This window comes from Ambystoma mexicanum, chromosome 3p (assembly GCF_040938575.1).
Source record: "Ambystoma mexicanum isolate Mex_15411 chromosome 3p, UKY_AmexF1_1, whole genome shotgun sequence".
Taxonomy (NCBI): domain Eukaryota; kingdom Metazoa; phylum Chordata; class Amphibia; order Caudata; family Ambystomatidae; genus Ambystoma; species Ambystoma mexicanum.
In genome coordinates this window covers 814,573,555-814,600,145 of record NC_090925.1, presented here as the reverse complement: position 1 = coordinate 814,600,145, position 26,591 = coordinate 814,573,555, and positions in this window count along the sequence as shown.

Genomic DNA, 26,591 nt, shown 5'->3' with positions numbered 1-26,591 from the left:
TTTTTTTCGACCATTTTACATCGATCAAATGGTCATTCGACCATTTATTTTCGACCAAATGACTGGTAACCGTGATGGCCCTCCAGAGGTTGTTAGGGTCAAGGATTTTACCCTGTTGGGGGGTGATAAGCATCCCACCCAACCTGGGGCAAGCACGAGGCCTACTAGGGTTTTGATGAGAGCCAGTCCTATCCCAGAGGCTTGGTGAGGGAGTTGGAAGGGTCCCCATCCCTGTCCCCCTTTATGTGCCATGTCAGAGGTGGAAAGTACCACTGTCAATCACCCAATGCCTGAAGTGCCTTGTTCTGCGCAGAGTTCTGTTTCTATCATTTCTGGACTCTGTGTTCCAGGAAGCACTGCAACAGATAGAAGTCGGCACTCTCTGGAAAGACAAACTCACTGACTGGGCAAGCATGACAGAAACATCAGCGAGAGCCCTGCCTACCAGCTATACAATGAAACAGAGCTCACTGCACGTTTGGAGTGGCAGCGCAGTCACCAGGGCCCACATCAGAGAGAGTGATGCGAACGCTACAAACGAAAATGGGGCAGGGATATTAAAGGTTCCCACCACTGTGGCACAATGCAGATGGGAAAGACAAGCTCAGATTGACCCCAAGGAGCAGTTGAACAAATGAGCAAATGGGAAGGGGCGGGGGGAATAACCACCACAGGAAGTCAGCGGTATAAACATCTCACGAACAAAGCAGGATTGTCGGATGGTCGGTGAGGTCAGATGGAGTGGAAGCGGACCAAGCGTCCAGGCGGAAGAACAACATTGGAGGAGAGGGTTGAGATGACTGTGGTGTTGATTGTTGTAGGTATGGCCTTGGTTGTGAGGGAGTAGAAGAGTGCATTCATGGTTGTTAGAAGGTGTGAATGAGGGTTAGAGAGAGTAGGCTAATAAATGAGTGAGGATAGGAAGATTGAGAATTGGAAGGTGAATGAAAGTGGGAGGCAGGGAGGGGTGGACATCGAAGAGTAGAAGAGAGTAGATAGGATAGAGGAGAGAATCGAATAGATAGATAGTGGAGGGGAAAGTACAGAGGAGAGTGGAGAGTAGAGGATAGAGGAGAGTGGAGAGTAGAAAGGAAGCAAATGGAGATTAGAGGAGAGAAGAGAAGAGAGGAGATTGAAAAGTCAAGAGCAGAGGAGACCGGAGGGTGAGAGAGTAGAACGAGCAGAAGAGCACTTAGGGGTTTGTGTGACCATCAGAGAGACAAATAGAGGGAGCGCAGAGGAGGAGAGAGAATTACAAAGAGGGAGTGAAATAGGCAAGAGAGGGCAAGAGTGAGAAACGGAGCTTCAGGAACAGTAACGCAACGGTATAGAGGTGACAAGTGAGAGATACCGGGAGTTTGTAAAGGCACCAGATCCTATTGAGAACCATATCCTAGGGAACTGTCAGGATAGCCTTCCCCCACGCCCCCGGAAGAATCCTGGAGGGATTTTGAGGAAAGGCTGACGCCTTTACGTCATCACTCTAGTCAGAATTGTAGATAGTGGATATTACAGATCTAATCGAAGGAATAGGGAAGCAGGGCTAGGGAGGTGGGAAGCCCGAGGGAGACGAGAGAGTGACAGCCCTTAGTGTGCCACATTTCATTCAGATATCGTCAAGTTTCTAAATGATTTGTGTTAGACAAAACTAGCAAACAGTGAACCATCCTGTGGAGTCCAGCAGCTCCATTGTGCGATTTGTTGTAGGCAGAGGAAGGCTTGGGGCCCTGAGCATACTAAAGCAGTGGTGAAATTAAAACAAGCTTTAGTAGATGCTTCTAATATTGCCACCCCATATACCTGGACCCTGGGTCCTGTCTTCTATATTGCCCCTGGTCCCAGATGTAAAGAAATCAGCTACTGCCAGACAGAAGTATGGAAGTCAGCATGTGCCTACTGTTTATGTTTCTAATATGCTAAAGGTGCAGGAAATAAAGTGCTCCCATTTTGGGAAGGTAGTTTTTAGAGTGCTTTGTCTGATTCAGGAACCTATGCCTTTAATTGGACATTAATACATTATCATAAAGACCCAGAATGCTCGACACTCTGAACCTCACACAGGACACAAAAGACCCAACTCACAGGAAAGGTGATATCCTCGACTTCATGATTACTGAACTGCCCAACCTCTGTCACAGCTCTATAATCCTGCTTGACTGGTCAGACCATCTAGAAATCCCCTTTGGCATTAGTCACATCACCCCCGTCAAGCACATCCATCAAAAAGCCAGAAAACAAGACTTTCAATCATTCAAGAACTTCCCAGTGGAGGCTCTCATGGAGGACCTCCCCAGCCTCCACCTACCATGGGCGAATCAACCTCAGACAAACCAGGGATGCGACTCCCTTCTGCAAGAACTCAACACCACCCTCACAAGCCACATGAACTGCCATGCTCCAGTGAAACAACGCACCCTCAACCCCAAACTTTCCACACCCTGGTAGACTCAAGAACTCAACTTCAACAAAAGAACCATTGGAACATAGGAAAAGACTTGGTGAAAATCCTACAGCGCAACCGTCCTCGCCCGGCTCAAGGAACTCTATGCTGGACACAGACGACTGATCATCACTGCCAATGCCAACCACTACCAAAACATCATAGACATGGTCAACAATGAAAGAGGGGCCCTCTTCAAAGTCATCAAACATTGCATTAAACCTCTGCCTGACCCAACCCTAACACACTCTATTGAAAAATCCTCTGCCATCAACTCTTTCTTCATCAACAAGTTCGGCATGATACGCCAACACACAGACACCAGTGCCACAACAGAGAGCACACTACACATCTCATCTCGTGAAATCACCACTACCTGGACAACTCTCAAGACACTCACTACCGAAGACCCCACTTCCATCTTAGTATCTCTCAAGACCACATCATATGTGGATAACATCCTCCCTGTCTCTACACTCAAGACCTTTCCGACTGAATAACTCTTCCTTTACCTGACAATCATCAACAGTCTCCTCACTTGGGCATCTCTCCTTTAACCCTCAGACTGGAAAAATCCTCCCACTTCTCTAGAAACCTATTTCCTATCTTCCTTTCCTAGGTAAGATCCTCGAGAGCCGCACAACACATCGAGGCCAATCACCTCCTTCAGTCCTACCAATCTGACTTCGGGCCCAGCTGAAGCATGGAAACAGCTACAATCAAGGTGACCGATGATTCCCTTAACATCGTTGATTACAGCCATCCTCGGCTCCTGGTTCTGTGGGATTTCCTACTTTTTAGACCTCTGTCCTGCTGGGTTCCTTATCCCTTGATATGCTCTAATGTGACTTAATGATTACACAATTTCATTCGTATGGCGATTAAAGACATCCACATCCAGCATCAGGTATTTCCCACTCAGACTTTGCTTCCATTTTATCTTTCAAGGCATTTTCACAGTTAAGTGATGGCATGGCAAATGATATCACTCCCCCACTCACCCTTTAGTACAGCGACCGTATCTTGTGATCCGATGACTTGCTCCACACCTGATGTGGGAAGGGTAGGCCAACTGTGAGTTCGCATCGCAGGTATTGGGCGTGACTAATGGAATCATGGTGGCTTCTCAATTATAAAACATGTTAGTCAGGCACTGCTGTCCCTTTCAAGTGAAGAAACACTGCATCTCCCAGAATGCCCCATTTTGTGAAATGCAGGCCTGGAAACATTGTGTCATAAGTGACATGGTTTCATCTGTCAAACGTATGCCAGCAGTAGCAGTGATAAACACATTTAACTGTCTTAAAAATCAACACTTAAGTACTTATTTTGCTAGTTCCCAAAAAGGCTTTCACTTCTGAGCTTCCTGTATACTTCTTATTTACCCAAACGGTTTTTGGAGTGTAGCTATAGATCATATGTACAATATGGAAGTGAAATTACTCTACTGCTTAGCGCTATTATTGGTACATTTGGGATATTCTATTTTGTTAGTATGTTGTAATGGTATTTCCTGCATCCCTGCATGTAAATGCCAAATGCAGTGGACAACTGCAAAAGTTGAAACGATTCCCTTTTCCAAATCTTGTTTTGAAAGAAATCACAACGCAAAATTGCAGTGGAAAAGCTGCCATCAACCCAACACATAACCATCTAACACTCAAAGAAAACAGGAATATTTCATTCTGAAATTATAAATATTGTTGAAATGCGGACATTTATCAGTGTTATGTTGCCCTCTGCTGGCTAAATTGCAAAGTGCACCTCTGTGTGCCTTTCTACTATAACAGAACCTATAATTTAAACAAACAGAACGAGCACGGTTTTATGCGGTCACCTTCACGTTCTGAATATTTTCAATGTCGAAGTCACATCTCTTCACGCAGGGTACGGGATTTGCAAAGTCAATGAACAGTTAATTATTGGCTCAACGTTTCAGTCTTCCCGGTGAGTGTTCTGACGTGGAATATACTTAGGCATATTTCATAGATATCAGGTGGGCAAATGATTAACATAATTCTCCATGTGCATGCTTGTGTGTAAGATGCACTGGAACCGGGAAACAAAGACATGGGCCATCATTCCGAGGTTGGTGCTAGTCATGGCGCTACTAGCGCCATGACTAGCACCAAATACTGGTACCGCCACCGAAGTGGTGGTATGGGGACTTACCGGTCCATTCCGCCCTTTGCGGGACGGTAAGTCCCCATTTGAAATGCCATTCCCCATTCCCAATCGAGCCCCCATAGGGCTCAATGGGAAGGGGGCAGGCGGCAATAACGGTACCGTAAATTACTGCTAAAAACAGGCGTTAAGGAAGGAGCCCCATTTCGAGCACAGCTTCAGAAGCCAGCCGCCAGCAGTGCCTCATCCCAGCAAGCTTTGGAGTGCCCCAGGTAAGCCCAGGCATCTTTGCTGGGTTCCCTGCGCACCCCCCCCCCGCATTTTCGAAAAATCGCGCCTTCAACGCGAGAGCTCTTCATAATTTTCAAGAAGCTGTTTCATTTGTATGATGCACTGAATGCAGCATCAGTGCACCATCTATGCCTGCCAGGTCTCCCTCTCCACCATTACAGCCCACGAGGAGCCGATTATTCAAAGATGGCCGCCCTGGCTTCGGCCTCACTGACTGACTGCCTGACTCCCTACCAAGGACCTGCCTGCAACCGGATTGGCTGGCCTAGCGCCTTAGCCAATCCCTGATCACCGGCAGGCGAAGCCGGCCCACATGCACCAAGGCCCACTGTTACAAGGCCAGCACCTGTTTGGTTCCTGTTTGTTCCTGTGTCTGCCGTCAGCCAGACCACCCACCTGCCACATACAAGGTAACCCAAGTACCTGTAGCCATGACTTTGCCATACATAGCAGACTCACAAATGCTCTTAAAATATTAAGCTTGCCTTTTAAACAGACTAATTAATGCTGTTACTAAAAGACAAATCAACATTAGGCTGCCTCTCAGCTACTGGATCTAAACCACCTAAGTAGCATGCGCCTCTCTACTGCTTACCTATCACCTGTAGCCCTGATTGCTAAAATCGAATTTAGGTGTCCCACTGCCTATGCACCCTGCTTGTGACCTATGGTTTTTTGTGCCTGATTGCTAAAATCAAATTTAGGTTTCCCACTGCCTATGCACCCTACTTGTTCCTTGAATGATGAATTACCGGACCATTCCAACCTTGGAGGACCCGGTAATTCCTCATTCAATGTACCCATCCCCATTCCTATAGGGCTCAATGGGAATGGGGAGGGAGCTAACAACGGGCCTGTTGATAATGGGCCCGTTGTTAGCTCCCTGGTCCCCTTGCAGGACCCACAAAGGACGTCTGGTCTGACCAGACGTCGAGAGCGGGTCCCGCAAGGGGACCTCGTAATAGGGCGTAATGGGTTTAACGGCTCTGGCACCTTTACCGATGCCGTTAAACCCATTCCGCCAGGGTCGTAATGAGGCCCTGGGTCTCTCCAAAGTGACTTGTTACACCTCCACCTCGATCCCTGATGGGAGAGGCTTTGCCAGGCCAGCTCTATTGTTACCATATTGTGATCGGAACATGAGATTGGCACAATCTCGGACTGCGACACCGCCACCCCCAGATCGTCAGTGATATATATGTAATCGATCCTTGTAAAAGTGCCATCGGGTGCAGAGTAAAATGTGTAGCCTGGCTCTTCTGGGTGGTGCTCCCGCCAAGCATCTCTCAGCTTATAAACCTCGAACATTTCCGTAACCCCTGCTCGGCCCCTCTCTACCGGGTCCCGTGCACTGGGGTTGCCCACCCTCCTATCCAATCCAATGTCTGCCCACAAGTTAAAGTCCCATCCTATAATCACATGCCCAGAGGCCTCAAGCATTATTTTGGGGAGTGTCCTTTCCAAGAATCAGGTTTGACCCGTGTTGGGAGAGTACACTGTCGCAAGTGTGAGGGTTACCTTTTGTGTGATGCCCACTATCAGTAAGGATCTTCCTTCTCAGTGGTCGAAGTGGGCGGGAGCGTTCGGGAGAGGTGCTCCTCTACTTTTAATTAGGATTTACTGTTCCTATGCTTTTATTTTAAAAAGAAACCATTCCGGAACGGTTTCATTTTAAATAAAAGTGTAGGAAGAAGTTGAAACTTGCACTGTCAGTGCACTGCAGTGGACGTTACCTTAAACAGCATGCACATGTGTTTTGGGATTTGTATTGTGCATGGGAGGGGCCGGGGCAATGGGGTTTGTGGGAGCTGTGCAGGCCAGTAGGGAACATAGTTCCACTACTTCTTTTCATACACTTCGTTCCCTGTTCCTTCTACGTCTGCCCACACCTTAGTCACCTGGAAGTTTATCCCTTTCCTAATAAGAATCCCCACTCCTTCCTTTCTCAGGGGTCCAGAGCCCCAGTATTCGAGTCCCAGCCTTGGGTGCAGTATCCTCCGTTCTTCCCCCTTTGCATACTTAGTTTCCTGCAAAAGCATTACATTGAGCCCTGCTCTGCGGAACTCTCTATTCACTAGGGACCTTTTTGTCAGTGAGTTCAACCCTTTTACATTCAGTATTCCGACTTTGAGGAGCCCTTTTCCTTGCTGGTCTAGATCAACCGCCATTTATTCTTGTTAGAGCATGGTGACCATCTATAGGCGCTGGTGTCCATGAATTTAAGGGGACACAAAATGTGCCTCGTTTACGCTGCTGCAAGAGGATCCCGTTCCAATTCATCCCTCCCACATCCCTACCCCACCCATCCCCCTCCCCTGAAGGCGTCCTGTCTGATCCAGAAGACTTCTCCAGGTCAAGTTCGGACCACCAATGGAGACCGGCTTTCCTCCGGTTCTATCTAAGTATCACCTTAACTAACTTTGAGTCCCCTTCTCGAACCCCCCCAACAACCCACATGAACGTCGTACTCACTACAACATTTGGTTATATGACAACACATTCAGGGGTTTTCATGTCTCCACATTCGGCGAGGCGTTATCCCTCCAGTATTTTCTCGATCTGGTTATACGTGGTCGCTTTGGGCCCTGGATACGCCACCGTCTATCATCAGGTCTGGATTCCTTTTGTTCCTCCTCATCAACAGGATTCCCTAAGAGCTCGGATATGCAGTGCTTAATGTCTTTTTGAGACCTGAGTAAGGGAGAATGGGTATCTCCATCCGTAGCGGACCCCTTTTTCCTTTAGCCATTTTGTGAGAGGCATGCACATCCGCCTCAGGGCCAAGGCGAGGGACGATATTTTGGAAGACTGTTATTCTTGCTTCCCCTAAGGTGGTTGCATTGCTGCGTTTGGCTTTTTCCAGGATTTTGGCCTTGTATTGGTAGTTATGAAAGCGCACAGGGCCGTTCTCAGACTGCCAGCTGCTCCACCGCTCTGTTAATTCTCTCGATCTTTGTTTTGTCAACGGCATCATCTTCAAATAGCAGTTTCATAATCTTGTGGAGGGTCTTTTTGAGGTCTCGCTCCGTTTCTCCATCTTTTTCGGGAATGCCAAAGAACCTTAGGTTGTTCCGTCATTCTTGGGTCTCCAAATCGTCCATCTTGAGATGGAATTCCTCTTCTCTTGTTTCAATTTCAGTAATCCTTTGGTCAAACTGAGTCTCAAGGGTGTTCAGGGAGGTTTGGTTATTCTCAACTCCCTCGAGTCTCTCCTCCATCTTGTCCATTCTTTGGGTGATTTTATTAATCTTCCCTCTGATGTTCGCACCCATATTTTTGATTTCTTCAAGTTGGGCCGCCACGTCACCCTTGGTTGCTGCGGCCTCTGCTCTGTAGGTTGCCATGTCTGATCCTTGTTGTGATTTCAGTGCAAGGCAGGCAGGGAATATCTGTATGTTGCCAGCTTCTCTTGTATTTCCATGCACTCCGTAACGGGTACCCCTGGGTTGGATCCCACTTTTCGTGGTCGGGTCTGTCTCAAACTGTCGCTCTCTCCTTCCAAAGTCTCCTCAATTCAGGTGGGGGGTCGAGTGCGGACTTTCAGCGCTCTTAGGCGAAAGGCAGTTCGGTCTTCACGTGTTTCTGTGGGATAGTGTCCAGTCGTGAGTGGGTGCCCAGCCCTCACAGGCATGCATGGGGTAGATCAGTGCAATGTAGTTCTATACGTCTTAGAGGGTGCGCCGTGAGGGTTAGTGGTCCTGCAGCCGGGACTCTACGGTTTACAGGCAGGCCCGCTCTTTGTGGACAGGTTGATCGTAATGACCTCTTTGTGTTCAATTAAGTTTGCTCTGTCTCTTGGGTTCGACCCGCTGGGATCTGCGGAAGTCCTTGGGATGTGGAAGGGCGATCCGTTGTCTTCTTCCCAGTGGTGATGTGGATTTAGCCTTGTGAGAGTGTTTTGTCCCGTAAGGACTGGGGTCTCGGGCGGCTGGGATGGGCTAGCCAAGACGGCCCTAGTTCTATTTAACGGTTACTGGGCCTCAGGGTCTGGATTCGACTTTTCGTGGTGGACCAGATCTCTCCGGCGTAAGTCACTTTTTAGGGATCTTTCTGTCCTGTTTGTTAGATCCAATGAGTCATTTACTCTCCCCTTCGCTGCAGCTTTTCATTGGCGTTCACCCCTGATGGTGTGAGCGCAGTGAGCAGAAGGAGGGCACACAAGATTGGGGGCCCAATCCTTCCACAAAGGGAAAGTGTTCTTCATGTCCTAGATCTGGGGTCAGCGGGTTAAATTGTGTGATGTGCGGCCACCAGGATCAGTGAAATTAGGGTATGTCGGCTCTTGGCCCTTCCAGGTTGGGTGAGCGGGCTTCTCTTACCACAGGATTGTGGTCTCACCTATTTGCGGTGCTCAAGTCCAGGTCTCCCTTTGCTGCACTTGCGTAGATCGTTGGTCGTACTCCACAGCTAGATTGTCATCACCTTCAAATGTTTACACTCCTCAATTATCATTTTCTCTTTCCTGGAACTTAGCAATGCGCAGGCCCTCTGTGCTGATTGTGTTTATTGGTGAGGTGGATGGATTTCCCTGTGTTCGTGGACCGATCAGCAGGTCTTTTTTCCCCCAGCCTGACGTTCAGTAGGCCAAATCAGGTTTGTGTGGCTCATGTGGCGTATCCCTGATGTTGCGCACCTACGGGACACAGTTTACAGGTTCCTTCAGGAGTGTGTGGACCAGGGAACAATCCGCAAGGCCAGCCACCTCCCACACCCCCCCAACAGGTGGTCCGGTTCACCCCAGACAACACGCCTTATTCCGGCAGACTCTTTCCAGGAAAGTGCGTGTGTTGGGTTTTGGAGGAACGCACTCTGTCACCCAACGGATCCGTATTAATCTATAGTCTCTGAGGGCCTTCGCCTGCCCTGCCTCATGACTTTCACCCTGTGTGGGCTGGGCCGGGCACGTACCCGAGCCGGGGGAGGTCTCCAGTACTGGAAGTACATTGTGGGGCGGGGGAGTCTTCTGGTCCGCTGCCTTCGCCTACGGCTCACTCACCGGCTCTGTGTCGGGGTGTTAACCGAACCACGCGGGCAGACGCTGCAGGCCGCGGGGTCCGCCGGCAGCATTCCGTACAGTCGTTGGAGGTCGCCCCTGTCTCCGGCCATGTGCTCGCCCGGACAAGGCACACCGTTGAACTCAGCTTCAGTCCACATGCCTGGAAGACGTCAGTTATGGCTAGACAAAACTCTATTTTTCACCGTTTTTCTCTGTTGCTTCTTTCGGTGCGTGGGGGGGGTCACCTCCAGTTATACCAGCAACATTGTAGTGGTGGGGTCATTTAGTGGGGGGCTCAGCCCACTTTTTGGACCACTGGACGCAGAACTCACGTGGAGGATGACTGCATCTGCACGCCCCCTGGTGGCCAGTGTGGGAGCCCTTTTTAACATGGTTGGGGGACCCCTCCCTTACAACTGTGAAAACCAGTCTGAGGCCCCTTGGGATGATTACATTATAATTAAGTAAAAAGAATAGCTGTAGATTATCACGAGAGCCAGTCAGTCAGCGGGGACCTGAAGCAATACATTTCTGCTGAAAAGTTATTAATAGCTCTTTGACAGTAGGGTGGTGTTGTCGAAACCAGAGTAAAAAGACAACAAGGTTCTAAGAGGGAGGTGGCGGCATGAGGGCACCAGCAAAAGGTAGCCTGTAATGTGCACGCTGCACAGCTTTGATGTTCTGAATTAAAAGGCTACGTTTCTATATCATAAGACTGCCAAGATGGGGCAGCTGCTCCCCCCCCACCGTCCCCACTCCGGCCCCAGAGCCACAGGCCCATTTCAACTGAAATGGTTGAAAGGCCATGACGATGTCACTGCCACAGTTTGATCTATTTCCCACACACCTAGAGCTCCCAGCACCACCAAATCTCGCGTTCTCTGCACCCTGCTGCCCAGTGTTACTTGCCCCCCAGGGGCTCCTTTTGTTTGTACTCCCCTCTGCTCTACTGGTCAGGTATTCCTTTGAGTACAGTGCTACATTTTCTGTCCCAGTGATCTTTCTGCCCCTTTGCCCCCTGTGATTTCTCTGGGCTTTCCTTACCCCACCATGCGCCTTTCGTCTCATTTATGTTACCCCACTGACCCTATCGTAGCGTGCTCCCCTTGGCCATTCCAGGAGTGCTGGGGATATTTGCACTCTCTGAGAACCCTCAACGGTGTTGTTCTCCCCTGTAAACCTTCCCCGTTCTGTGTCCCCCCCTCCCCCTAGAATTTCACCCCACTCAAGCAGGCCCATTCCATCGCTCCTACAACTCTAGTAGGGCCATTACATGTATTCTCCATATCCACCCGTGGAACATGTCTTGCATACGAGGGGCCAGAAAACAACTATTTAAGAGGTGTGGGTGTTACTATATATCGATTGGAAAAAATACCAATATTTTTTATAAAAGGGATATTGCAAGACACGTTTGAGTATCTTGCCCTTATAAAAACGCCATCATGACACTCTGATAACTTGAGATGTCCTCATTGCTTGCAGTATGAGGGTGCTTTATTCCCTATATTACAGGATAGTTGTGATATTACTCTCCATCTGTGACAAGAACATGACTCCACCACATTACTGTAATCGCTTATTACAGTTGCTTTCGCCTTCACAATGCCAGCTGCTGGAGGCTGGAGTGGAACTGAAAAAGGCAGCCTTCTGAGTGGTATTTAGCTGTCACCAAATCTTGTAATTAAATACTGATTGATTTACTTTCTTCATATCTAGCTTTCTCTGACGATTGACGGTCATCAGTTGTTAATAACATTTTATTTGTATATTTCTTTAGCACACTGTTGGATTTTAATGCAGGATAGCACAGATACATTTACATGTAACCACCTCTTTTAAACCACACACTTGAAAAAACATGTACACATTGATCTTTGCAGTATCTTGCTAGATGATTAGTAGGGTCTTTTATCCAATCATGCACGGTGTACATGTATTCTACATTTACTTATTATTTTGTTTGCGTTTCGTAACACCTCGTTTCAAAGCACCAATGGGAGGGCGCAAAGAGGGGGAACAGGTAATGAATTCAAAGAATCGTTGTACAGTACAAAGTAGTACACATTCCTATTAGACATTACTTCCTAAAAATAAATGGAACATCATTGAACAATAGATTGGTAAACCAGAGAGGTCCCACAGAGCATGTCGAGCCTTGAGGATGATACTTGGAGGATGGGTCACTGCAAGGCACGTTACCCGGAAGGCTAGTGGGATATGTAGTGTGTTAAAGGCTAGTGGGCTATGCAGTCTGTTCAAGGCTAGTGGGCTATGCAGTGTGTTCAAGGCTAAGGGGATATGTAGTGTGTTCAAGGCTAGTGGGCTATGCAGTCTGTTCAAGGCTAGTGGGCTATGCAGTGTGTTCAAGGCTAGTGGGCTATGCAGTGTGTTCAAGGCTAGTGGGCTATGCAGTCTGTTCAAGGCTAGTGGGCTATGCAGTCTGTTCAAGGCTAGTGGGCTATGCAGTGTGTTCAAGGCTAGTGGGCTATGCAGTGTGTTCAAGGCTAGTGGGCTATGCAGTGTGTTCAAGGCTAGTGGGATATGCAGTGTGTTCAAGGCTAGTGGGCTATGCAGTGTGTTCAAGGCTAGTGGGCTATGCAGTCTGGTCAAGGCTAGTGGGCTATGCAGTGTGTTCAAGGCTAGTGGGCTATGCAGTGTGTTCAAGGCTAGTGGGCTATGCAGTCTGTTCAAGGCTAGTGGGCTATGCAGTGTGTTCAAGGCTAGTGGGCTATGCAGTGTGTTCAAGGCTAGTGGGATATGCAGTGTGTTCAAGGCTAGTGGGCTATGCAGTGTGTTCAAGGCTAGTGGGCTATGCAGTGTGTTCAAGGCTAGTGGGCTATGTAGTGTGTTCAAGGCTAGTGGGATATGCAGTGTGTTCAAGGCTAGTGGGCTATGCAGTGTGTTCGAGGCTAGTGGGCTATGCAGTGTGTTCGAGGCTAGTGGGATATGCAGTGTGTTCGAGGCTAGTGGGCTATGCAGTGTGTTCGAGGCTAGTGGGATATGCAGTGTGTTCGAGGCTAGTGGGCTATGTAGTCTGTTCAAGGCTAGTGGGCTATGCAGTCTGTTCGAGGCTAGTGGGCTATGCAGTGTGTTCGAGGCTAGTGGGATATGCAGTGTGTTCGAGGCTAGTGGGCTATGCAGTCTGTTCGAGGCTAGTGGGCTATGCAGTGTGTTCGAGGCTAGTGGGCTATGCAGTCTGTTCGAGGCTAGTGGGATATGCAGTGTGTTCAAGGCTAGTGGGCTATGCAGTGTGTTCAAGGCTAGTGGGCTATGCAGTGTGTTCAAGGCTAGTGGGATATGCAGTGTGTTCAAGGCTAGTGGGCTATGCAGTGTGTTCAAGGCTAGTGGGATATGCAGTGTGTTCAAGGCTAGTGGGCTATGCAGTGTGTTCAAGGCTAGTGGGCTATGCAGTGTGTTCAAGGCTAGTGGGATATGCAGTGTGTTCAAGGCTAGTGGGCTATGCAGTGTGTTCAAGGCTAGTGGGATATGCAGTGTGTTAAAGGCTAGTGGGCTATGCAGTGTGTTCAAGGCTAGTGGGCTATGCAGTGTGTTCAAGGCTAGTGGGATATGCAGTGTGTTCAAGGCTAGTGGGATATGCAGTGTGTTCAAGGCTAGTGGGCTATGCAGTGTGTTCAAGGCTAGTGGGATATGCAGTGTGTTCAAGACTAGTGGGATATGCAGTGTGTTCAAGGCTAGTGGGCTATGCAGTCTTTTCAAGGCTAGTGGGCTATGCAGTGTGTTCAAGGCTAGTGGGCTATGCAGTCTGTTCAAGGCTAGTGGGCTATGCAGTGTGTTCAAGGCTAGTGGGCTACGCAGTCTGTTCAAGGCTAGTGGGCTATGCAGTGTGTTCAAGGCTAGTGGGCTATGCAGTCTGTTCAAGGCTAGTGGGCTATGCAGTGTGTTCAAGGCTAGTGGGCTATGCAGTGTGTTCAAGGCTAGTGGGCTATGCAGTGTGTTCAAGGCTAGTGGGCTATGCAGTGTGTTCAAGGCTAGTGGGCTATGCTGTGTGTTCAAGGCTAGTGGGCTATGCAGTGTGTTCAAGGCTAGTGGGCTATGCAGTGTGTTCAAGGCTAGTGGGATATGCAGTGTGTTCAAGGCTAGTGGGCTATGCAGTGTGTTCAAGGCTAGTGGGATATGCAGTGTGTTCAAGGCTAGTGGGCTATGCAGTGTGTTCAAGGCTAGTGGGATATGCAGTGTGTTCAAGGCTAGTGGGCTATGCAGTCTGTTCAAGGCTAGTGGGCTATGCAGTGTGTTCAAGGCTAGTGGGATATGCAGTGTGTTCAAGGCTAGTGGGCTATGCAGTGTGTTCAAGGCTAGTGGGATATGCAGTGTGTTCAAGGCTAGTGGGCTATGCAGTCTGTTCAAGGCTAGTGGGCTATGCAGTGTGTTCAAGGCTAGTGGGCTATGCAGTCTGTTCAAGGCTAGTGGGCTATGCAGTGTGTTCAAGGCTAGTGGGCTATGCAGTCTGTTCAAGGCTAGTGGGCTATGCAGTGTGTTCAAGGCTAGGGGGCTATGCAGTGTGTTCAAGGCTAGTGGGCTACGCAGTGTGTTCAAGGCTAGTGGGCTACGCAGTGTGTTCAAGGCTAGGGGGCTACGCAGTCTGTTCAAGGCTAGTGGGCTACGCAGTGTGTTCAAGGCTAGTGGGCTATGCAGTGTGTTCAAGGCTAGTGGGCTACGCAGTGTGTTCAAGGCTAGGGGGCTATGCAGTCTGTTCAAGGCTAGGGGGCTATGCAGTGTGTTCAAGGCTAGTGGGCTATGCAGTGTGTTCAAGGCTAGGGGGCTATGCAGTGTGTTCAAGGCTAGTGGGCTATGCAGTGTGTTCAATGCTAGTGGGCTATGCAGTGTGTTCAAGGCTAGTGGGCTATGCAGTGTGTTCAAGGCTAGTGGGATATGCAGTGTGTTCAAGGCTAGTGGGATATGCAGTGTGTTCAAGGCTAGTGGGCTATGCAGTGTGTTCAAGGCTAGTGGGCTATGCAGTGTGTTCAAGGCTAGTGGGCTATGCAGTCTGTTCAAGGCTAGTGGGCTATGCAGTGTGTTCAAGGATAGTGGGATATGCAGTGTGTTCAAGGCTAGTGGGCTATGCAGTGTGTTCAAGGCTAGTGGGATATGCAGTCTGTTCAAGGCTAGTGGGATATGCAGTGTGTTCAAGGCTAGTGGGCTATGCAGTGTGTTCAAGGCTAGTGGGATATGTAGTCTGTTCAAGGCTAGTGGGATATGTTCAAGGCTAGTGGGCTATGCAGTGTGTTCAAGGCTAGTGGGCTATGCAGTGTGTTCAAGGCTAGTGGGCTATGCAGTGTGTTCAAGGCTAGTGGGCTATGCAGTGTGTTCAAGGCTAGTGGGATATGCAGTGTGTTCAAGGCTAGTGGGATATGCAGTGTGTTCAAGGCTAGTGGGCTATGCAGTGTGTTCAAGGCTAGTGGGATATGTAGTGTGTTCAAGGCTAGTGGGCTATGCAGTGTGTTCAAGGCTAGTGGGCTATGCAGTCTGTTCAAGGCTAGTGGGCTATGCAGTCTGTGTGTTCAAGGCTAGTGGGCTATGCAGTGTGTTCAAGGCTAGTGGGATATGCAGTGTGTTCAAGGCTAGTGGACTATGCAGTGTGTTCAAGGCTAGTGGGCTATGCAGTGTGTTCAAGGCTAGTGGGCTACCAGTGTGTTCAAGGCTAGTGGGCTATGCAGTGTGTTCAAGGCTAGTGGGCTATGCAGTCTGTTCAAGGCTAGTGGGCTATGCAGTGTGTTCAAGGCTAGTGGGCTATGCAGTGTGTTCAAGGCTAGTGGGCTATGCAGTCTGTTCAAGGCTAGTGGGCTATGCAGTGTGTTCAAGGCTAGTGGGCTATGCAGTGTGTTCAAGGCTAGTGGGATATGCAGTGTGTTCAAGGCTAGTGGGCTATGCAGTGTGTTCAAGGCTAGTGGGATATGCAGTGTGTTCAAGGCTAGTAGGCTATGCAGTGTGTTCAAGGCTAGTGGGATATGTAGTGTGTTCAAGGCTAGTGGGCTATGCAGTGTGTTCAAGGCTAGTGGGCTATGCAGTGTGTTCAAGGCTAGTGGGATATGCAGTGTGTTCAAGGCTAGTGGGCTATGCAGTGTGTTCAAGGCTAGTGGGATATGTAGTGTGTTCAAGGCTAGTGGGATATGCAGTGTGTTCAAGGCTAGTGGGATATGCAGTGTGTTCAAGGCTAGTGGGATATGTAGTGTGGGGCTATGTAGTGTGTTCAAGGCTAGTGGGCTATGCAGTCTGTTCAAGGCTAGTGGGCTATGCAGTCTGTTCAAGGCTAGTGGGCCTTGCAGTCTGTTCAAGGCTAGTGGGCTATGCAGTGTGTTCAAGGCTAGTGGGATATGCAGTGTGTTCAAGGCTAGTGGGCTATGCAGTCTGTTCAAGGCTAGTGGGCTATGCAGTCTGTTCAAGGCTAGTGGGCTATGCAGTCTGTTCAAGGCTAGTGGGCTATGCAGTGTGTTCAAGGCTAGTGGGCTATGCAGTGTGTTCAAGGCTAGTGGGCTATGCAGTGTGTTCAAGGCTAGTGGGCTATGCAGTGTGTTCAAGGCTAGTGGGCTATGCAGTCTGTTCAAGGCTAGTGGGCTATGCAGTGTGTTCAAGGCTAGTGGGCTATGCAGTGTGTTCAAGGCTAGTGGGCTATGCAGTTAGTTCTAGCGTGATCCACAGGCAGAACTGGGTTGCAGGGAATGCTGACTTGAACAGGACTGATTTCAGTGTTTCCTTGAATTTTGAAATTGGTTTTAGTGTTCAGGAAAGTGGGTACACCCTTCCAAATGTTTGTGGTAGCAACTGGAAAGGTTTTCTCCCCATGTCCTTCTGCGTCAAATGTGGTGAGTGTTGAGAGGTTATCGTCCGTGGACCTGAGTTTCTGAGCTGAAGTGTACCGGATCAGTAAGGGTGCAAGGTATTTAAGGCATTGGTTAACTAGGGATATATGTGCCAAGCTGAGACCTGAGGTGAAGAGTATAGTTCTGGAAGAAAATCCTCCACTTTATATCCGAATATAAGAGGATTTACCACAATGGAGTCTGGACGAAAGCTGCTGTTACCATATTTGTAATCCGGAGAAAATATCACTGGACTGAGTGGCAGTAACAGTAAACACATCTGGCAGTAATTCTGACAGAATTACTATGAAGGTTGTAATGAGACATGTCGACTTTCTTAACGATTTACTTATGATTTACTTTTAGGGACAGTACTTGGAGCTCACGTCCACAATGCTGCTTCATTTTTCCAGTTTGCAAATCGCAAATGACCTTTCTTGCATCTTTGAAGTGTCAGGTTCAAGATTGCTAGAAGATAAAGATTTGCCTTTGGTGCTGTAGTCCTTCATCTCTAATCGCACCACTTGCAGACGAATTCTGTGGCAGCTGATGCTTACTATAGGGACAGTCACCTAGGTATAAAATTGAAGGGCCAAAGATGGTCAAGTTTGGTAAAGAGGGCTGAGGGTGGTGGGGTTTAAAGCTTGGTGACTATCGAGAATATGCTTTTTACAAAGAACTTGTCATGCATGACCTTGGCCGCCTCGCTTTTTACATCGGGAGAATCGGGTTACCTCAAAGTTATCCCTCGTTGGGATGTGATGTTTTTGGCAATGAGGTGAAGTCAACTTGGTATGAACAGATTTTAGTCAGTCACTGACGAATCTTAAAATAAAACCTGCAGTTATAATCTTTGTATTAGGCTTTTAAAAACATTTTAAAGCTGCTGTTTAAAATGGGAAATGGATGAAGTTGGTGAAGTTTGTTATTGTTCATTTATTGTTAATGTGATAAGTAACAGGCCTGTGTAGAAGTGTGGGGGCATTTGTGTGTGTAGTGTAAGGTGATAAGAGATTTTAGAAGGCAGTAGATTAGACAGAGAGAAGAGGAGCTAGACGAAGGAAGGGTACATGAAGTGTGGCCGAGCACTGCGAACCATCAGGGAGTGAGGTACATGGCACCATTCTGGGAATTGTTTAGAACAGCCAGTTGTCGAATGCAATCCCACCTGAGAAAGTACATAAAATAGTGATTGTTGGAGAGTTGTGTGTGGGTTCCTGTAAAGGTATTATCATTTTAGAATGCCCACAATTGGGTCACAGTTGGCAAGGGTGGGTGTGGCTGCTGGTCTCATGCGGATGCTGGTTTACTGGCCAGGTCTTTTGCTGTTGTCTGGGTGTGGGGCCATCTTCTGTGTGGGTAGAGGGTTTCAGAGCTTGGTTGCAGGGAAGGAGAAGGCAGACCCTCCTTGCCATTTCTTGTTGAAGCTGGGCACCGTTACTGACACATTGTTGTTAAATGGATGCCAGCTTGATGATTGGCAATGGGTGAATTTCCTTGTTATGCGTTCAGAGCACTCGCCTTAAAAAAGCCTTAGTGGGCATCTCCTGATTTCTTGCTCTGCTTTAGTATGAGTAAATGTCCACATTTCTAGGAAGCAAGATCTGGTCAGACCGGAAAATAAAGTGGGTGAATTTTGGCAGGATTTTCTCCAAGGGGCTGACCAGAAACTCTGCCTTCCTGTGATGAGGTTTTGGAAGGGAACAGGGGCTTTTATTGAGGTCCTGTCGACAGGATTTTCCTTTTAGCTAGTGTAGCCACTCCCAGTCTGCTTGGTAGGAGAAGGGGGGGTTTTGTTAAATAAAGTAGATGGTTCTTGTGGCTGTGAAGATGGTTTTATGTCTATTCAAATGGAGGATTTGTTTTACTATTTATAAGATTAGTTTAATTTTGGATTATATATTTTAAATTGTATTGTATGTTGTAAGCAATATTTGTAAGGCACTTCATTTTCTGATTGTACACCTGGCTTGTCTTATTATTATCATCGTTGTTATCAATGTAAGGGTATTTATTGAGCACTGACCAAGCTTCAGGAGGCGACGGAGCACTTTACAATTATAGGTGAAGAGCACAGTTCTGGAAGCCGAGATAAAAGGCTTCTTTGCTGTAAAACTTGTATAATTCACTTTATTTTGTAAGTTCATTTTTAGATGTTTTTTTCCACTGAACACCCAAATAAACCATATCTGAACTAAACATTCTATAAAAATGTACAAAAAGAAAAATGAGGCGTGCGCTACACTAACATAAAGCGTGAATTTAATAAAGTTGGCCATATTCAAATGTTTTAAAAGGCACAGCTTTCAGGATGGTATTTAGCTATTTGTGCCTGGGACTCCTATTTATTGGGGTGGGGTCTTGGATGCAGCATGCAAAGCGGATATCTGAATAAGAAAAACACCCCCCTGGAAGCTTAGTAGATGGTTTGTATGGCCGTGGAACCTATGTGTTCAAAGAAAAGTATCAGGTGTCTAACAGCAAGGTTCTGTTTGCAATCGTGTATGAGAAATACATATGGGGTTATTCTTGTTATAGGGAGGAGGAGGAGACTCAGAGCAGGTTACTCAGGGCTTTCCCAATCCCTTGTTGGGAGCTCTCCTTCCTGTGCACTGAGCTTGGAATGCGGGGAACACTCTGGTTAGCTCTGACCTGCTCCCTGGTCATCTTGGTTGCATATATGTAAGGATGTGTATTTATGGGATTTCTAAAGTGTGAACCTAGCTGGGAATCAAAGGGTTGTATACATATAAGACAGGTCGAGGGGGTTATAGGTTGGGCATGGGGGTAGTAGAGTTTGCTGGGACGGGTAGGGGGAGCAGGCGAAGGGCTCTCAAGAAGGGCAAAGAAGGGTTGAGGGTGAGATCAGCAACGCCAAGATGTTCTCGAAGAGTGGAATCTTCAAGTCCTTTCGTAAACCAGTGCTGAAATCCCAAACCCTCTGATGAAGGATGACGTTACTGAGATGCGCCCATCCCCAGGTTAGTAAAAGCATCCGTGGTGGGCGGCACTATAGAGGCATGTGTATGTCGATGGTCTCAGACTTGAGTTCTCGAAATGAATCCCAGGTCAAGGTCACTGACTAAACAGAAGAGGAATGCCTGATCGCATCCTCCTTGGTCACGCCATGGACTGCACAGAGGCAGCTTCTTGAGCTCAGTAGCTCATCACCTCCTGCTCATTGATAGCAAGACTTCTATGCCTATGCAAACAAAATCAAGAGCCCTGAGAACTGTGACACTCTTGCATGAGGTGGATTGAACTTGCCCCCCTTAAGGATAGGCCAAATAAATGAGACCATAAAGGACATGTCTCCTGATTCCTCATGGTGGCAACTAAGATTGATGCAAAGCAAGAAGATATGATTTGCCTCTTTCTAGCACCAATTTAGAAGTATTTTCCTCAGCTGGCGGATTCGTTAGTACTGCACTGATGTTACGCATCCTGGGGCTGGGCGTCTTATTTATTATTATTTTATTTATTCACATTTGTTAAGCGCACAGCAGCCCTTGAGCATCGTGGCGCTGGTTACAGTGGTTACTCAGCTTAGTTACAGAAAGGCAGACAGAAGAGCGCAGTGGACATGATGCGCTTGTTACAGAGGACGAAAAATGGCCTAGGAGCTTACAATGATATACTAAAAAGTTAGCATACAGGCAGGGCACTCCAAGATATTGGACGAGAGTGCGTGTAATGGAGGGTGGTACCTGTGGTGGGTGTGCTGTGGTGGACGCTAGTTGAAGAAGGCACACATCTATACGTGTTTGTTCCTGAGTTGGTGTGATTTTGGAGTATTTATGTAAATATTTAGATACATAAGTGCCAACCTGTAAAGCATTTATATGTTTTTTAAATTGTGTAATGGAGGAATCTAAAATAATGTCTTTAAAATGAAACTACATCAATGGTGATATCATGTTTTAGACTACTAAATCTTCATCTTTTGACCACACATCAGCTTTCGCCAGCGATTGCATCATCTGTGACCAAAATTGGTGTATTGTGGCTTTAATTATCATTACCAAATCGCCTTTCGTTATTGAGAGAATTAGAGCTGAGTTATTATTTTTTGTTAAATTAGACGCTGGTAAAAGTACCTGTGTGGAAGGATCTAAGTGGGTAATGCTTACATTGTTTGTAGAGTTTCGGTCTATTGTGGTGGTTGCGTTGGAAGTAGTACTTAAGTTGACGGAATAGGGACTTATGGAAGTAGATATGGTTGTGTAATTATAGTTAGATGGCATGGGTAGCCCTGGAGTAGCACCAGCGTTATTGTAATTTGGGTTAGATATTGACATTGAAACAGTTGTGATATTAGTGCTGAGCATGGATAGGCTGCTTGAGTTCCTGTAGCTTTTTGATGTGGTTGTGACATTGGAACTGGGCACGGTCATTATTCTATCTGTTGTAGAAGCATTAAGCGCAGCCAGTGGGGTGAAGTTAGGGAGCAAAATGGTGGAAGCCTGTGTGGCTGACGAGGTTGAAGTGGTTGAGTTACTGTTGAGAATGGCAGTCACACTGAAGCTTGGCATAATGAGTTTAGGAGTGGTAGTGAGGGTAATGTTGAGAGTTGCATTGGACGTGGAATAACCTATTAATGTAGTGTTTAGTTTAGAAGTAGAAGAAACATTTGGCAGTGGGATCAGCGTGGTTGACACTGTTCCTGTGATCGGTTTGCTGGAGTTTGGGGTGCTTGTAGGGCCAATTACTGAGACTGCATTGTAAACAATTAAAGTAAGGAATTTAGAGGTATAATTTGTGTTTATGTTTAGTGTCGATGCAATACTCTCAGTGGGAACTCTTGTGGAGCTTACGTTTGAGAAGATGGTGGTTTTGTTAGGTACGAAAGTGGTCAAGCTGGAGCTATATGGAGCAAACGAGCGACTAGGTGGCAAGGAAAATACAGAGTTTGTTGCTGTGCTCACAGTGGAAGCAGGTGTGCCTGTTAGGGTGGACACACTCAGTGCATTTGAGTTTGATGCTGCTTTGGGAATGATCATAGCCACGGTGGTTGTGATTGTTGGGGATGAAGCAAGACTGGCTGTATTTGTTGAGTTGGCCCCAGCTGGGGTGACTGCTACAGGCAAAGTCATATTCACTGCACTACAGTTCAGATCAGGAATGTAGGATTTTATCCAGTCGATGTAGAAAGTAACTCTGGAATAGACACCCGGAGCAAAAGATGCAGCGCAGAGTTTTGGACCCCAGCTCACCACTCCTGCCAGAAGCCAAGTACTGTTGACACTGCAGACTAGAGGTCCCCCGAAGTCTCCCTGAAAAAGAAATGAGATTTGGTGAGCTCCTTTAGCTATTCACGCTATCTGAGAGTGAATTGGCAGTAAACATAACCACGAAAGCTGAATCGAAATTACTGCTTACCCTGCTCACTGACAATGAAATCACAATATCTTATTTTGTATTTGTATTTTATATTTATATTAATATTACGCTAGAAATCTGGCAGAATTAATTGCATCTGGGCGCAGTTGGTACTACAGATGCAAGGATCTCCGAAGAGAAGAGCACTCACCAGACAACTAGATTCATTAAGGTTATGTGGAAGTTGATGGAATATTTAAGCAAAAATGTTTTCAGCAATTTCCGAAAGAGAGCAAGATTACTGGTGTAATGGAGATGCAAAGGTAGCGAGTTCCAAATTTTAGGACCATAGACTGAGAACAGAGGGACGATGAGAAACCGTTTGGCGGCAGATCGTAAGGAGCGGTTACACTGATACCAATTTAGTTTTTTGGAATCACAGTCCAAAATATAGGGAATGTTCAATCAAGGTTCTATAATGATATAAACTCTTTAATAAAATACATCATCTGCAAGTAGAACATAATGCGATTACTGTTCAAAAACTCCATAGGAAAGAACAGAAGAGATGCAACAGATTGGAAAGTAGAACAGGTAGTTCCAGGGGTGGTATGTAAGATACTACCTAAAAGGATATGTTTATAGATAGCAGGGGCGATCGTGACCTAACCAGTTTCTAGGGTCCCAGTGGACCGTAGGGGCAGTTCAGCACCACAGTACCTGATTTCAGTTCTTGGAGGGCTGATGCATCACACTCGGGTTCGAATGATGATGCAAGCTGATCAGGCTCAGTCGGGCACGTACGATCGTTGAGGCCCTGGCAGCAAGCTAGCGTCAAGCAGGGTCAAATGCGGGTGCTCTGTGCAGTCGAACAGCAATGGTTCAGGTGATGCCAGTTGGGCGGTCCCAAGAATGTTTTAACATAGGCCAGGCTGAGTTGGTCTCTGGCTGCTGGAAGAGGTTGACGAGTGACACTCTAGCGGTTCGTGTCGGTGGGTGACAGTCATGAAGTGGTGATGGAGGGTGCGTTGATATGCTATCAATGAGGCCGCAGTTCTCAGGCGAGCAAGGCTGAGCCATGGTTATGGTCCCCGGGTTAGAGTCGGTGACTGACCCTCCAGAGATCCGGTTTGTATTCCTGCATGGAGCAGATGCTTCGGGCCTGGAGAGTGACGTGCTTTCTGAGGACACAATTCTGTGTCGAGCTGATGGAGAGCAGTGCAATAGTTTGGCTGGTTGGAGGAACGCAAATACCAGCACCAGTGCCTTCCCTATCGTTCAAGAAGCGGGGAACACAGAGTGACCAGTTCACTGCAGAGAACAGGGATCTGCGGCTGGTCTGGCCCTCTGGGTTGCTTTGAGGCCTTCACAAAGGACTAGGGGACAGGATACTCCAGTTCAGGGTCTGCTCTTCTGGCAATCAAACATCCACTGCAGATTGTTAGTCCTGGTCCACAGCACTGGTCACTCCCAATGTCCCCTAGGAATGGATAGGGGACAGATCTTCCTTCTTTCTTGGGTGGCTCCTTCTTCTGGTCTAAAAGGAAGTCTAGGGGAGAGTCTTCAGAATGTCTCTTCAGCCTTAAATTATCCTTGTGGACCTGAAGTTGTTCTGATGAAGGGGTGCCAGGCCCCTTCTTTTAAAGGCACAAGTCCTCAGGTGATTGCTTAAGAGCTTGCCTGCTTTAGTGGACCAATCCCTGCTTCCCAAAGTGCTTTTCTTCAGAGAAAGTGGAGAAAACAGGAAAGGGAAATAGAGATAGTGAGAAAAAAAATGGTGGAAGGCTTCTTCCAAAAGTCCAGAGTGCTCCCACCTATACTACTCACGCCACTCCGGCTGGTGACAAATACCTTTGGATATGCAGCACTCTCGTGTGACACTACTCCTCCTGAAAGGATGTGTTCCTTTGAAACCTGGGCCATGACAGCTGCCTGCTGTGCGGCTGTCTCTGGTGGAGTGGGTTACCAGCCGTCACAAAGAGAATCAAAGAGAGGCTGGGTCCTCAGGGTTTCTGTCCTGCTGTGTGGCAGTATCGGCTCATCTGACCCGAATACACAATCCCTTCCACAACAGAGCTAACTCACAGGATCTGATACAAGTGCAGGATCAATAGGGACATGGCAGCCATGATCATCAGTATCGCCATGCACTAAACTCGGGCATAGCGTATTCTTAGAGAATACCCTGCCACCAGCACAGATTACTCATGATCATTGTAGTTTTGGCCCTGGAAACATATCTTAAATGTCGCCTTGGCTCTGCAGTGACTTAGCTGTCCCTACGGTGGTCGAATATGCATCTTGTGACCTTTAAACCTGCTCTGTGCCACAAGCAGAGCAAGTGCTGCGGATCAGGCTGCTGATGCAGCGGGGCATAAGTGCACTATGCTTTTCGCATGGAGTTGCAACAAAATGGATCTGGTTAGCAGGTCCCTTTGGAGAACCACCTGCATCATTTGATGCACTAAAATAAAATAAAGCCAGGGTTTGCACCCTTGATAGATGGCAATTCCTCACAGAGAGGAACCGTCCTGGCGTGTTCAACGCAGATTTGATCCTGAATCGATAATGAAAGTTTATTTCAACCTGGAGCATTTACCACAAGACCTGCTCATAACAACTTCCCCAAAGAGTAATTTGGGAAAGAATTGACTTGTGTGATGCCACACAGACTCCTATCTTTGTAACCTCAACCATCTAATATACAGTTCTATGTGAAAAGATATGCTACAAATAGAAACCGCACATACATATCCACAACCTAGCTTTTTAATGTTAAAATCTGAAGAAATAGTGTGGCTCATTTTCCCTTTCTTTATATCACAAAAAAAGTCCTTAAATATCTTTTTTTCCAATGCGGGGACTATTTTTATCACTTTTGCAGGGCGCGTGGTGGCAAAGAACGGGATATGCATGCCTGCCTTGTGCTCCAGCTCTGACTGCAAAAATGGTTGGTTTACTATCAGCATGTAATCACATTAAACCAATGGATTTCTAGGTGCTAAAACCAGACGGATACCATATTAACTCGGCGTAAATGCCTCCTGCTATCCTTAATTGAGGAGGCATTTATACTTTTTCTAAAATCTAGGCCACAAAAAACCTATTCACCTGTAACCACCAGCTTTGACATGTTTTATTTTATGTATGTGCTCTCTTCCATTCAATTTCCACTTTTTTGTTAAAAATGAGGCCCAGTGTCCTTTATAATCCCTCCAAATACCGTTGACAACAATCTACCTCTGCACTTGCCTGTCACCCCTTCACATTTCCTACTGAACTCACTCAGGGAGCAAACGGCTCAGGATGTGGACTCACTTAAGTTTCAATACACGCCAATTACCCTGGTCAGTAAAGGAAAATTCCCAACAGATGGGTTTGCCGATGTACATCCCCATCCTTGTTACACCCATGGTCTACTGGAGTAATGTCTTGCTGTAGGCGTCCTCCAGTCAGACCGCTGGAGTAAAGCTTTGCTGTGGTCTAATAAGCTATTCAAACTGCCCCCAGAGGGCTCCTCTATGACAGAAAGGCAAGCTTTCTCATTTTGAGAAATATGGAGTACATTGTACGCCCCAGAAAACTAGGTTCTCCCGCGTTGGCACCCTGCAGTTGCATCCCGGGCAAACCCTGGGAATCAAAGTTCTCCAGAAAATCTTTGACAAAGATTAATCAAGTAGAGAAAAATCCCTAAAATACAGGAAGACTACACCAGAACCTTAGGCTTTGAGGTTGCACTCCAATTAAGGGTATGCCTACTCTAGGTGTTCTTTGGTGGGGGTCAGAAACAACAGGCTAAGATAGCATTCTTTAACCTGATGATAGTGCTGCCATTTGAGAAGGACGTGTGTGGAGGGGGCAATGTGATTACCTTCAAACCATACCACTTCACTTTCCACCGACAAAACAAAATAGAATACTGAAATATGCCTGCAAGCTTCTGTGACCCAATGTCCAGAGGGCCCTGCTTGGACCCACTGGTTCAGCTGATTTGGGGAAGGGTCCAAGAGACTGCAGTATTCTGAGATCCAGTATATGAAAAGGACCCAATTTCTATGTATAGCAATGGGTAAAGAAACCATAGCTCGTTTCCCCCTATTCCCCCAGTGACCAGATTCCTCCTTACCTGGGTGACTGCTCTGGGACAGTGCAGAAAGATTTCCAGGGTCAGAGCAAGAAGAGTAAAGATGCCAGTTGGGCTGGGGAGAGCAAGCACAAATCCTTGCAAGAAGAATGGAGATCAGAGGCAGGGCAAAGAATGCAGGCCAAAGGAAGGAAACCACAATGACGTTGCAAACTAAATGCAAGCCAAGGGGCCACAGTCAACACGCTTGTTGTCTGCTGATGAGTGTGTGTTCTTCCATATACATTTTTATTTGTTGGCCTTCTTTATAACAGGAAGAAAGATCCTTGGCCAAGATTCATGGCCAAGCAAAGAGCAGTATTGGAGCGGGGCTGTCTTCTTTACTTGCCACTGGATACAACACAGATTAAAGCAGACCCCTTCTTTAATGGCTGCCAGCAGCAGACTCCTAGCTTATTGATCTGTTGTTCGGGGCCCTATATCTGACATAAAAGCCTGTGTATGTTTACCTCCCTA